This window comes from Dendrobates tinctorius, unplaced genomic scaffold (assembly GCF_039654945.1).
Source record: "Dendrobates tinctorius isolate UK_male_01 unplaced genomic scaffold, ASM3965494v1 ptg000331l, whole genome shotgun sequence".
NCBI lineage: Eukaryota > Metazoa > Chordata > Amphibia > Anura > Dendrobatidae > Dendrobates > Dendrobates tinctorius.
The window spans coordinates 919,709-932,342 of record NW_027361997.1 but is presented as its reverse complement, the minus strand read 5'-3'; the positions used below and the strand labels follow the sequence as shown (position 1 = coordinate 932,342).

The 12,634-nt window shown below is 50.1% G+C and overlaps 1 protein-coding gene across 3 annotated transcripts in view; it reads left to right on the top strand.

Moving 5' to 3' along the window:
- Nucleotides 1-2,901: 2,901 nt before the first annotated feature.
- The window catches only part of LOC141074235 (uncharacterized), a 72,050-nt gene continuing 62,317 nt past the window's right edge, over nucleotides 2,902-12,634 (top strand). For 2 of the 3 annotated variants that reach the window (XM_073561824.1, XM_073561822.1), the window contains exon 1: nucleotides 2,902-3,620. The gene's annotated coding sequence lies outside the window, so the exon portion shown is untranslated. Of the gene's footprint in view, nucleotides 3,621-11,230; nucleotides 11,368-12,634 lie in introns of those variants that run through there. The other variant, XM_073561823.1, reaches the window with a different exon arrangement.

Sequence of the window (12,634 nt, the reverse complement as noted above, 5' to 3'; positions counted from 1 at the left end):
TACACAGCGGAGCCCTGAGGGGCACTTTAAAATTCACACGTGACATTCCACCGGAAGTGACATGCTAGAAGCTGACCGGAAAGGAGGTAATTTCGGGAGGAGATTGTGACAGAACCATGGAGGCACTTCAAGAAATGCTTCAGATCCATCACCGTGTCCTCCTCCCCCAGCGCGGACAGTGGGATCGCCTTGGACTCGGGGATGTCGGCCATGTGAGCTGATCATGATATATCCTGCATCCGGAGGCTCAGGTGGGCACTACAATGGGAGCCGGGTTGCTATAGTATCTTTATAGAATCTCTCTCTCTTTCTCTGTTCTTTCTTTCTCTTTTCTTTCTTTCTTTCTCTTGTCTTTCTTTCTGTTATTTCTTTCTCTTTTCTTTCTCTGTTCTTTCTTTCTTTCTCTGTTCTTTCTTTCTTTCTGTTCTTTTCTTGCTCTCTTTCTTTCCCTGCTCTTTCTTTCTCTGCTCTTTCTTTATTTCTCTGCTCTTTTCTTTATTTCTCTGCTCTTTCTTTCTTTCTCTGCTCTTTCTTTCTTTCTCTGCTCTTTCTTTCTCTGCTCTTTCTTTCTCTGCTCTTTCTTTCTCTGCTCTTTCTTTCTTTCTTTCTCTGCTCTTTCTTTCTTTCTCTGCTCTTTCTTTCTTTCTTTGCTCTTTCTTTCTCTGCTCTTTCTTTCTTTCTTTCTCTGCTTTCTTTCTCTGCTCTTTCTTTCTCTATAATGTAGCCCCCTTCATATGGTATAATGCAGCCCCCCCTCATAGGGTATCATGCTGCCCTCCCTTATATGGGGTATCATGCTGCCCTCCCTTATAAGGGGTATCATGCTGCCCTCCCTCATGGGGGGTAACATGCTGCCCCCTCATACGGGTATCATGCTGTCTCCCCCAACCCCCCCATATGGGGTATCATAATCATGCAACAAGGACTTACTATATAAATTTAAACAAAACTATACTCACCTCTCTTCCTCGCTTCCACAATGATTTTGGCGGCGGCTCTGCTTCGATGTCAGGAGCTGTGCTGCAGTCAGACCGGCACACAGCGGGACGTAATATCAATATTGGTCTTTTTATATATAGATTATTTTTGGCAACAGCACAGTCATCTGCTTAGGTTCTCTGGTTATGGGCCCACTAAGAAGTTTCGCCCCCCCAAACCAAAACCCTAGCTACGCCTCTCTGGTTATAGGTCTACTTTGACTGTAGCTGCTATGGTGCTACTGTGACTAACTGTTAAGGGGCCGCTGTGACTGTAGCTTCTATGGGGATACTGTGACTGTAGCTGCTATGCGACTACTGTGACTCTAGCAGTAACGGGATACTGTTACTCTAGCTGCTATGGAAGTACTGATTGTGGCTGTTATGGGGCTACTGTAGCTGTTATGGGGCTACTGTGACTGAAGCTGTAATGGGGCTACTGTGACTGAAGCTGTAATGGGGCTACTGTGACTGGAGCTGTAATGGGGCTACTGTGACTGAAGCTGTAATGGGGCTACTGTGACTGAAGCTGTAATGGGGCTACTGTGACTGAAGCTGTAATGGGGCTACTGTGACTGAAGCTGTAATGGGGCTACTGTGACTGAAGCTGTAATGGGGCTACTGTGACTGAAGCTGTTATGGGGCTACTGTGACTGTAGCTGTTATGGGGCTACTGTGACTGAAGCTGTAATGGGGCTACTGTGACTGAAGCTGTAATGGGGCTACTATGACAAGCTGTAATGGGGCTACTGTGACTGAAGCTGTAATGGGGCTACTGTGACTGAAGCTGTAATGGGGCTACTGTGACTGAAGCTGTAATGGGGCTACTGTAGCTGTTATGGGGCTACTGTAGCTGTTATGGGGATACTGTAGCTGTTATGGGGCTACTGTGACTGTAGCTGTTATGGGGCTACTGTGATGGTAGCTGTTATGGGGGCACTGACTATAGCTGTTATGGGGCTACTGTGACTGAAACTGTTATGGGGCACTGACTGTAGCTGCTATGTGACTACTGTGATGGTAGCTGTTATGGGGGCACTGTGACTATAGCTGTTATGGGGCTACTCTGACTGTAGGTGTTATTGGGCTACTGTGACTATAGCTGTTATGGGGTGTGAGGCAGTGACCGTTGTCATATGTGAGGATCGTTATGTGTCCCCAAGGATACGCTCAGAAGGGTATTAGATCTGCTGGAGTGCCTTGTGGTCACAGCAGGATGCCTGTGAGGCTGGTTTCACATTTGCGCTTTATGGCGCTGCGACGGCCTGCGCACGGCCGCCGCTAAGCCCCGCCCCCTGCCGGCTCCCTGCCCGCTCCATCCGGTCATCGCCGCCTATTAGCGCACATGGACCCTTGCGATCTGCGCACCCTATCTATAGCATAGGGTGCGCAGATCGTGCGCTGGCCGTGCGCTAGCAGGATTTTGCCGTGTGCTGCGCACTTTTGAAGGTGCGCCCGTGTGCGCCGAACGCAGCATGTTGCATTTCGGCGCGCACCTTCAAAAGTGCGCAGCGCACAGCAAAATCCTGCTAGCGCACGGCCAGCGCACGATCTGCGCACCCTATGCTAAAGATAGGGTGCTCAGATCGCAAGCGTCCATGTGCGCTAGTAGGCGGCGATGACCGGATGGGGCGGGCAGGGAGCCGGCAGGGGGCGGGGCTTAGCGATGGCCGTGCGCAGGCCGTCGCAGCGCCATAAAGCGCAAATGTGAAACCGGTCTAAGTCACAAGGCAGAATAAAAGTTTGAGCCTGGTCAAGTTATTTTGACCAAGGAGCTTGATCAGGAAAACCCGGTATGGGCTTTTATTTTTGAAGCAGGAAGGTAGTGAGTGGGGTCTGGTCCATTTCCTCCAGCCCAGATCTTATAACTGGCCTATGTCCACAGGTTGGAAGAAGGAAAAAAAAAAAAAACCCTGCAGGAAGAGTTTGGGTGTGTCAGTTTTGTTCTGGGAAGGAAACAGTGCAGTTGGTCTGCAGAGCACTCCCTGTGTGAGGTAACAAAGCCAAGCGGAGCCAAAGGGTCTGACACCCCTGCATACACGGCAGTGCGGTCGCTCACGGCAACTAGCGCGGACTGTCTTTTTGGTTTACTGGCTGCGACCCGGAGGATACAGCGTGCTGAGCATAGTGAGTTTTGGACAATAAAACACGTTTTGTTTTGAACTTTCTTGGGTCACTGCCTCATCACTGCACAGCGTGGACACTGCTGCACTACATATGGTTGGAGCATGCGGGCAGTTTGAATTGAGGCATACCCAAAGTGTGCTGCATGTCGTACATTAGGCCTGCCACATTGCAACCCAGGCCTGCAGACAAAATGGAGGAGATCCTAAGGCAGCTGGTCCTCACACAGCAACAAACTAATAACCTGTTGCTGCAGCAAATTGCAGCGCTGCGTGAGGCACCTCCAGCACCAACCCCGGAACGTCACAGCGCCCGAGACAAGGTCCGCTCCGCATTGAGGAAACTGAGTATGGAAGATGATGTGGCAGCTTTCATCATCAGCTATGAGCGCACAACAATGTGAGAACTTGCTAACGTCAAAGTGGGCTGAAGTGTTGGCTCCGTTCCTGAGGGGTGACGTGCTAAAGGCCTACTTGGACCTCAGTCGGGAGGACGCCCAGGAGTAAGCCAAGCTAAAAGGTGAGATCCTTGCTCGACTGGGGGTTAATAATTACGTGAGAACCCAACGGGTGTTTTCATGGACTTTTGTGGAAGCCCAGCCTGCCCGGTCTCAGGTTTATGACTTGCTGCAGCTTGTGAAACGGTGGCTCCAACCTGAGACTTTAACCCCACTTCAGATAGTGGAGAGGGTGGTGGTTGACCGGTTGGTGGGGGCTCTGCCAGCAGCCATACAGCGTTGGGTGGGACAAGGGGACCCGGGCAACCTGGACCAGGTGGTAGGACTAGTTGAGCGGTATACAGCCACTCGGGACTTTATACGGGACACTGCTCCTCTTCGGCTGTCACGTAATGCTCCACCTGAGAAAAGTCCACGACCCTCCACTGGGGCAAAACCATACTGAACCCGTACTGAGGGGGTATCTCGGAAGGAGAGTGACAATAGACCTGTGTCCCCTAAATTGTCCCCAAGGTTTCCTCGTGCCTCAGTTAAGTGTTGGCGATGCCAAGGGCCTGGACATGTAGTTGCCAACTGCCCCCTAGCAGAAACCATGAACTGTGGGTATATCTGCCAGATATCTATGGATGTAAGGGAGAGGTCTGGCGCCTGCGCACTGCAGAATTCTGCTCTGCCCTCAACAGGGCAGAGCAATGCGCCTCTGCACCGGAGCCATGACAGGAAGGAAAGAAGAGGACAGCATCGTATGAAGAATGCTGTAGATAAGCCCCTGATGTCTATGCCGGCAGCTAAGGCCACTTTCACACTTCAGGCTTTCGGTATCCGGCATGGTGCGGCGAAAAACCGGACTGCCGGATCCGGCGCCTGTTATGACCAGATCCGGCTTTTTCCCTGTGCTGTTTCATTGGTGCCGCATTGCGCCGGATGGCAATGCGGCGCGTCCGTTTTTTTCCGGATCCGGAGAAAATAGCCGGTCCGGCGCCTGGAATTTCCCAACGCCGGACCGGTTTTTTGCACTGTGCATGCCCGGAAACCTTCTCTGCCAGGAATATATCCAGCAGAAAGAAGGATCCGGTGTCTGCGTTTGTGGCCGGATCCGGCAGTCCGGTTTTTTGCCGCACTATGCCGGATACCGAAAGCCTGAAGTGTGAAAGCGGCCTAATAGGCCAAACAAAGTGACAGATTCCCTTTAAGGGACCACTGTGACTGTAGCTGTTATGGGGGCACTGTGACTATAGCTGTTATGGGGCTACTGTGACTACTGTAACTGCTGCTGTTGAGGCACTGTGACTATAGCTGTTATGGGGCTACTGTGACTACTGTAACTGCTGCTGTTGAGGCACTGTGACTATAGCTGTTATGGGGCTACTGTGACTACTGTAACTGCTGCTGTTGAGGCACTGTGACTATAGCTGTTATGGGGCTACTGTGACTACTGTAACTGCTGCTGTTGAGGCACTGTGACTATAGCTGTTATGGGGCTACTGTGACTACTGTAACTGCTGCTGTTGAGGCACTGTGACTAGCTGTTATGGGGCTACTGTGACTACTGTAACTGCTGCTGTTGAGGCACTGTGACTATAGCTGTTATGGGGCACTGTGACTACTGTAACTGCTGCTGTTGAGGCACTGTGACTATAGCTGTTATGGGGCACTGTGACTACTGTAACTGCTGCTGTTGAGGCACTGTGACTATAGCTGTTATGGGGCTACTGTGACTACTGTGACTGCTGCTGTTGAGGCACTGTGACTATAGCTGTTATGGGGCTACTGTGACTACTGTGACTGCTGCTGTTGAGGCACTGTGACTATAGCTGTTATGGGGCTACTGTGACTACTGTGACTGCTGCTGTTGAGGCACTGTGACTATAGCTGTTATGGGGCTACTGTGACTACTGTGACTGCTGCTGTTGAGGCACTGTGACTATAGCTGTTATGGGGCTACTGTGACTACTGTGACTGCTGCTGTTGAGGCACTGTGACTATAGCTGTTATGGGGCTACTGTGACTACTGTGACTGCTGCTGTTGAGGCACTGTGACTATAGCTGTTATGGGGCTACTGTGACTGCTGCTGTTGAGGCACTGTGACTATAGCTGTTATGGGGCTACTGTGACTACTGTGACTGCTGCTGTTGAGGCACTGTGACTATAGCTGTTATGGGGCTACTGTGACTACTGTGACTGCTGCTGTTGAGGCACTGTGACTATAGCTGTTATGGGGCTACTGTGACTACTGTGACTGCTGCTGTTGAGGCACTGTGACTATAGCTGTTATGGGGCTACTGTGACTACTGTGACTGCTGCTGTTGAGGCACTGTGACTATAGCTGTTATGGGGCTACTGTGACTACTGTGACTGCTGCTGTTGAGGCACTGTGACTATAGCTGTTATGGGGCTACTGTGACTACTGTGACTGCTGCTGTTGAGGCACTGTGACTATAGCTGTTATGGGGCTACTGTGACTACTGTGACTGCTGCTGTTGAGGCACTGTGACTATAGCTGTTATGGGGCTACTGTGACTACTGTGACTGCTGCTGTTGAGGCACTGTGACTATAGCTGTTATGGGGCTACTGTGACTACTGTGACTGCTGCTGTTGAGGCACTGTGACTATAGCTGTTATGGGGCTACTGTGACTACTGTGACTGCTGCTGTTGAGGCACTGTGACTATAGCTGTTATGGGGCTACTGTGACTACTGTGACTGCTGCTGTTGAGGCACTGTGACTATAGCTGTTATGGGGCTACTGTGACTACTGTAACTGCTGCTGTTGAGGCACTGTGACTATAGCTGTTATGGGGCACTGTGACTACTGTAACTGCTGCTGTTGAGGCACTGTGACTATAGCTGTTATGGGGCACTGTGACTACTGTAACTGCTGCTGTTGAGGCACTGTGACTATAGCTGTTATGGGGCACTGTGACTACTGTAACTGCTGCTGTTGAGGCACTGTGACTATAGCTGTTATGGGGCACTGTGACTACTGTAACTGCTGCTGTTGAGGCACTGTGACTATAGCTGTTATGGGGCTACTGTGACTACTGTGACTGCTGCTGTTGAGGCACTGTGACTATAGCTGTTATGGGGCTACTGTGACTACTGTAACTGCTGCTGTTGAGGCACTGTGACTATAGCTGTTAAGGGGCTACTGTGACTACTGTAACTGCTGCTGTTGAGGCACTGTGACTATAGCTGTTATGGGGCTACTGTGACTACTGTAACTGCTGCTGTTGAGGCACTGTGACTATAGCTGTTATGGGGCTACTGTGACTACTGTAACTGCTGCTGTTGAGGCACTGTGACTATAGCTGTTATGGGGCTACTGTGACTACTGTAACTGCTGCTGTTGAGGCACTGTGACTATAGCTGTTATGGGGCTACTGTGACTACTGTGACTGCTGCTGTTGAGGCACTGTAACTATAGCTGTTATGGGGCTACTGTGACTACTGTGACTGCTGCTGTTGAGGCACTGTGACTATAGCTGTTATGGGGCTACTGTGACTACTGTAACTGCTGCTGTTGAGGCACTGTGACTATAGCTGTTATGGGGCTACTGTGACTACTGTAACTGCTGCTGTTGAGGCACTGTAACTATAGCTGTTATGGGGCTACTGTGACTGCTGCTGTTGAGGCACTGTGACTATAGCTGTTATGGGGCTACTGTGACTACTGTAACTGCTGCTGTTGAGGCACTGTGACTATAGCTGTTATGGGGCTACTGTGACTACTGTGACTGCTGCTGTTGAGGCACTGTGACTATAGCTGTTATGGGGCTACTGTGACTGCTGCTGTTGAGGCACTGTGACTATAGCTGTTATGGGGCTACTGTGACTACTGTGACTGCTGCTGTTGAGGCACTGTGACTATAGCTGTTATGGGGCTACTGTGACTACTGTGACTGCTGCTGTTGAGGCACTGTGCCTATAGCTGTTATGGGGCTACTGTGACTACTGTAACTGCTGCTGTTGAGGCACTGTGACTATAGCGGTTATGGGGCTACTGTGACTACTGTGCTGCTGTTGAGGCACTGTAACTATAGCTGTTATGGGGCTACTGTGACTGCTGCTGTTGAGGCACTGTGACTATAGCTGTTATGGGGCTACTGTGACTGCTGCTGTTGAGGCACTGTGACTATAGCTGTTATGGGGCTACTGTGACTACTGTGACTGCTGCTGTTGAGGCACTGTGACTATAGCTGTTATGGGGCTACTGTGACTACTGTGACTGCTGCTGTTGAGGCACTGTGACTATAGCTGTTATGGGGCTACTGTGACTACTGTGACTGCTGCTGTTGAGGCACTGTGACTATAGCTGTTATGGGGCTACTGTGACTACTGTGACTGCTGCTGTTGAGGCACTGTGACTATAGCTGTTATGGGGCTACTGTGACTACTGTGACTGCTGCTGTTGAGGCACTGTGACTATAGCTGTTATGGGGCTACTGTGACTACTGTGACTGCTGCTGTTGAGGCACTGTGACTATAGCTGTTATGGGGCTACTGTGACTACTGTGACTGCTGCTGTTGAGGCACTGTGACTATAGCTGTTATGGGGCTACTGTGACTACTGTAACTGCTGCTGTTGAGGCACTGTGACTATAGCTGTTATGGGGCTACTGTGACTACTGTAACTGCTGCTGTTGAGGCACTGTAACTATAGCTGTTATGGGGCTACTGTGACTGCTGCTGTTGAGGCACTGTGACTATAGCTGTTATGGGGCTACTGTGACTGCTGCTGTTGAGGCACTGTGACTATAGCTGTTATGGGGCTACTGTGACTACTGTAACTGCTGCTGTTGAGGCACTGTGACTATAGCTGTTATGGGGCTACTGTGACTACTGTAACTGCTGCTGTTGAGGCACTGTGACTATAGCTGTTATGGGGCTACTGTGACTACTGTAACTGCTGCTGTTGAGGCACTGTGACTATAGCTGTTATGGGGCTACTGTGACTACTGTAACTGCTGCTGTTGAGGCACTGTGACTATAGCTGTTATGGGGCTACTGTGACTACTGTAACTGCTGCTGTTGAGGCACTGTGACTATAGCTGTTATGGGGCACTGTGACTACTGTGACTGCTGCTGTTGAGGCACTGTGACTATAGCTGTTATGGGGCACTGTGACTACTGTGACTGCTGCTGTTGAGGCACTGTGACTATAGCTGTTATGGGGCTACTGTGACTACTGTGACTGCTGCTGTTGAGGCACTGTGACTATAGCTGTTATGGGGCTACTGTGACTACTGTGACTGCTGCTGTTGAGGCACTGTGACTATAGCTGTTATGGGGCTACTGTGACTACTGTGACTGCTGCTGTTGAGGCACTGTGACTATAGCTGTTATGGGGCTACTGTGACTACTGTGACTGCTGCTGTTGAGGCACTGTGACTATAGCTGTTATGGGGCTACTGGGACTACTGTGACTGCTGCTGTTGAGGCACTGTGACTATAGCTGTTATGGGGCTACTGTGACTACTGTGACTGCTGCTGTTGAGGCACTGTGACTATAGCTGTTATGGGGCTACTGTGACTACTGTGACTGCTGCTGTTGAGGCACTGTGACTATAGCTGTTATGGGGCTACTGTGACTACTGTGACTGCTGCTGTTGAGGCACTGTGACTATAGCTGTTATGGGGCTACTGTGACTACTGTAACTGCTGCTGTTGAGGCACTGTGACTATAGCTGTTATGGGGCTACTGTGACTACTGTAACTGCTGCTGTTGAGGCACTGTAACTATAGCTGTTATGGGGCTACTGTGACTGCTGCTGTTGAGGCACTGTGACTATAGCTGTTATGGGGCTACTGTGACTGCTGCTGTTGAGGCACTGTGACTATAGCTGTTATGGGGCTACTGTGACTACTGTAACTGCTGCTGTTGAGGCACTGTGACTATAGCTGTTATGGGGCTACTGTGACTACTGTAACTGCTGCTGTTGAGGCACTGTGACTATAGCTGTTATGGGGCTACTGTGACTACTGTAACTGCTGCTGTTGAGGCACTGTGACTATAGCTGTTATGGGGCTACTGTGACTACTGTAACTGCTGCTGTTGAGGCACTGTGACTATAGCTGTTATGGGGCTACTGTGACTACTGTAACTGCTGCTGTTGAGGCACTGTGACTATAGCTGTTATGGGGCACTGTGACTACTGTGACTGCTGCTGTTGAGGCACTGTGACTATAGCTGTTATGGGGCACTGTGACTACTGTGACTGCTGCTGTTGAGGCACTGTGACTATAGCTGTTATGGGGCTACTGTGACTACTGTGACTGCTGCTGTTGAGGCACTGTGACTATAGCTGTTATGGGGCTACTGTGACTACTGTGACTGCTGCTGTTGAGGCACTGTGACTATAGCTGTTATGGGGCTACTGTGACTACTGTGACTGCTGCTGTTGAGGCACTGTGACTATAGCTGTTATGGGGCTACTGTGACTACTGTGACTGCTGCTGTTGAGGCACTGTGACTATAGCTGTTATGGGGCTACTGTGACTACTGTGACTGCTGCTGTTGAGGCACTGTGACTATAGCTGTTATGGGGCTACTGTGACTACTGTGACTGCTGCTGTTGAGGCACTGTGACTATAGCTGTTATGGGGCTACTGTGACTACTGTAACTGCTGCTGTTGAGGCACTGTGACTATAGCTGTTATGGGGCTACTGTGACTACTGTGACTGCTGCTGTTGAGGCACTGTGACTATAGCTGTTATGGGGCTACTGTGACTACTGTGACTGCTGCTGTTGAGGCACTGTGACTATAGCTGTTATGGGGCTACTGTGACTACTGTGACTGCTGCTGTTGAGGCACTGTGACTATAGCTGTTATGGGGCTACTGTGACTGCTGCTGTTGAGGCACTGTGACTATAGCTGTTATGGGGCACTGTGACTACTGTAACTGCTGCTGTTGAGGCACTGTGACTATAGCTGTTATGGGGCTACTGTGACTACTGTGACTGCTGCTGTTGAGGCACTGTGACTATAGCTGTTATGGGGCACTGTGACTACTGTAACTGCTGCTGTTGAGGCACTGTGACTATAGCTGTTATGGGGCTACTGTGACTACTGTGACTGCTGCTGTTGAGGCACTGTGACTATAGCTGTTATGGGGCTACTGTGACTACTGTAACTGCTGCTGTTGAGGCACTGTGACTATAGCTGTTATGGGGCTACTGTGACTACTGTGACTGCTGCTGTTGAGGCACTGTGACTATAGCTGTTATGGGGCTACTGTGACTACTGTAACTGCTGCTGTTGAGGCACTGTGACTATAGCTGTTATGGGGCTACTGTGACTACTGTGACTGCTGCTGTTGAGGCACTGTAACTATAGCTGTTATGGGGCTACTGTGACTACTGTGACTGCTGCTGTTGAGGCACTGTAACTATAGCTGTTATGGGGCTACTGTGACTACTGTGACTGCTGCTGTTGAGGCACTGTGACTATAGCTGTTATGGGGCTACTGTGACTGTAGCTGTGGCTGGTGAAATTGTGTAGCCCCTGAGTCTTCTCTGTATAGGGGGCTCCAGCGCTCACTGATCTAGACCGCTCCCCACACCAGTGTATAACGTCATGTCGGTCTTCTTGTGTGAGCGCATGTCACCTGCCATCAGCACATAACTAGGAGTGACGTTACCATTACCACTACACCTAGCATACAGGACAGGTGGACATTGTACAGGCGCTTACACATCCACCTCTCACAAGAGCAAATCCCGAGAAACTACATCTCCCAAGATCCTCAGCGGCGCACGGGCTTCGCTTGGTGACGTAAACATCGTGCGCCTCTGATCTGCGGAGGAGAGGTGAGTAAGCTGCGGCTTCTCCTTTGTTACGTGTGGTGCTTCTGGGGATGTGACACCTTTACTATTCTGCCTGTGTGTACGGTGACATACTGCGGCTGCTGATCTCCAGCAGACACACAGACCATAGATGCGGGGAGTGGGATTGTGCCACACAGTGTAATGGGGAAGCTTCTGTGTGATGTCATTATGGCAGCCAGTAATATACACATCGCTGAGGAGTGTGACCCTGATTTATGTGGGAGGCAGTGCGGCACTTATAGTCTCTGTGCCCGCGATCTGGAAGGCGCAGCGCTTTAGATACATGTCATAGCGCTCCGTTCTAATCACATAGGTGTTCCCTGCCCCATGCACACTTACCGCATCAAATGCATTACTATTGTGGAAATTTGTGTTGCTAGCGCCTGCAGTCGTCAACAAGCTGCAGTGGTGATGTCAGGACTATAGCGCCCCTGACTGCTGCAGCCCATCACTGAGCTCATTTGGTTGTGTTGTCTATATCAACGTTATTCCTGATCATACGTGAAAGATTAGTCTCTGGCTATGAAGAACGTTCAGAGGGAACCAGTAATGTTTGTTAATCTGCACATAGGGGGTTAATCGGTAGGTAAATGGCGTTAAAATCGTGTTGGCCTTTATTTCTGGAGCAGCGGCTACAGGGAGAAAATAAACTGTTCTACCTGTGGCTGCTTGCTGTTAGAGTGTGTGCACACGTTGCGGAATCTGCTGCGGAATTTTCTGCGCGGATTTCTCTAAATCTGCAGGTCCAAAGACCTGCGGATTTTCTGCAGATTAGCCTGCGGTTTTTCCCCTGCGGTCTGACACCTGTCATGGAGCAGGTGCCAAACCGCTGCGGAATCCGCACAAAGAAGTGACATGCTGCGGAGAATTCTGCACCGTGGGCCCAGCGGTTTTCAATTTACATAGACTAAAAGGTTACTGTGCGCAGGACCAAATCCCTTCGGAGCCGCAGCAGAATCCGCAGCGTGTGCACACAGCCTTAGGAGATGGCAGCTACTACTGATAAGGTTCTATATAGAAGGAGGAGCTCTGTCTGTTGCTCCTCCATCCTCGTGTCTTTATAGAGTTGTACCAGTGATGGCTGCCATCTCCTATCTCAGTAATGTAACATTCAGTCTTCACCGAATACAGATTTTTCCCTCCGAATTGGGAATGTAGATAGTGATTGACCACTTCTGGCAAAGGAAGATTTTTGTGATAAGAAATAATATAAAGTTGCTTATTTTCATGTGTAGTATCGATTTATGAA